This window comes from Myotis nattereri (genome assembly GCF_964212035.1).
Source record: "Myotis nattereri genome assembly, chromosome: X".
NCBI classification, from domain to species: Eukaryota; Metazoa; Chordata; class Mammalia; order Chiroptera; family Vespertilionidae; genus Myotis; species Myotis nattereri.
The window spans coordinates 134361112-134362904 of record NC_138078.1 but is presented as its reverse complement, the minus strand read 5'-3'; positions in this window follow the sequence as shown (position 1 = coordinate 134362904).

Genomic DNA, 1793 nt, shown 5'->3' with positions numbered 1-1793 from the left:
GTGACAGATCAAGAGTCAAGAGGAATCTCTTGGCTACAGGAGGGTTAGTTCCCTGAGAAGATCAAGGCCCAGAATCCAGGCTGTGCTCATCCTACAGCACCAGAACTGAGACCAGTGGCCCAGGTAAGATCCAGCTGAGAAAGGCAGCAGGAATTCTTGTTGCCAGGGAGTCTGAAACCCAAGGAAGTTAAAGCTACAATTTTTCTTTGTCTGTTTTCTTTTAAAAATCCAGAGGACTTGATTTTTGTTTGCAGCTAATCACCTGAGGCTTCAGTGGAGGTAGGGTGTTGTGGACTGAAGGTGCCTGAGGAAAGGCTGGGGGAAACACAGAAAAGAGGTGGCCATTTTTCCTGAGAAAAGCTGGTCCCTTCCAGTAGCCACAGCTCAGAAAAAAATTAAAAAAACACCACCCAAAGGATGCATCCCACCCCACCCTCAGGAGCCCTGCCTGCCACACCCTCCATCTTGAACTATGCAGAGGAGACAGCAGCAGAGGCCAAGCCTTCAGGTTTGTGCAGTCTCGGAAGGATCAGTCAGTGTCATGTGTGTGGAGCCAACCACCCCGCTAATCCAGGAACCTGACTGCCGGGGTCCAACCCCAGTGGGTCCAGGGCTCCCCAAAGGTGTGGACGGAGTGGCAAAGAAGGAAGGACACGGAGACAGTGTTCAGTTGATCAGCAGCCTAGCCAGGATCTCCAGCCAAGTTCTGGTCTGGATCTCCAGAGAGGTTCTGCTTAGCATCTCCAGCCAGGTTCTGTCCAGGTTCTCCAGCCAGGTTCAGTCACCAGGTTCTAGTCAGGTTCTCTTGCCATGTCCTATAATCAGGTTCAGTCCAGGATCTTTTGCCATGTTCTCTCCAGCGAAGTTCTTCTGTCTCTAGGTTCTGTGTAGGTTCTGTCTTCTAAGTTCTGTGTATAGGTTCTGTCTTCTAAGTTCTGTGTTCTTACATCTGTATTTATACCAGTTGATTCCAATCCTATCAATCTCTATTCCAAAGGTTAGGGCGTTTCTTATCTCCATTCCAGAGAGTAAAGATTATGTAGCTTAAGCATGATTATTCGTAGTTAAAGTGATTAATTACCCACCTGGCACTTAGTTAAGAGGTTTTATTCCCTCCCTAACTTCAGGGGAAATCCCTACCTGGGGAAACAACCTTTCTCAGAGACCTTGGTTAAAACACATAGTGCCAAGAAGGTGAGCAAACATATTAAGAACAGTATGCCATATATGCCAGGTTCCTTGAAACAACAAGGGTGGACTGGCTCCCGGCACCTGACTGGTGCTTCCCCTTCATGGGAGAAACTCTAGGTTTCCAGCTAATCCCACTGGACTGCATATGATGATCTCTGCCCAGCCGAGGGCAGGGAAATATTCTGGATCACATTCAGAGTAGTAGCTTTGGGACAAGGAAACACAATCATCACTTTCCCTGAAATCTGAATGGTGTCTCCCCATTACAGGAGACCCAGATGTCTAGACTCCTGACTCACCCTAACAGCCTTTCAGAAACAGACTTTTGAGTGATGTAGATTGATAGCTGGCTGGCATTTGAAGGCAGTCAGAGGAGGAGCTTGTGGATCCTGGGGAATTTTCCTGACCTATTACTGGGCCCTGTGCTGCTAACAAGCCTGCCTTAGAGAGCAGCTTTGCCCCTTCCTCATGCAGCCAAGTCCTGTGGGGAAAGACACAAACTGTGGATTAATTGAAGTTTCAAACAGGTTGATGAGAGGCAAAGGAGGACAGTTTCTAACAGTGGTTAGCAGCTAAATACCTCCTGGCAAGTCCAGAAGTAC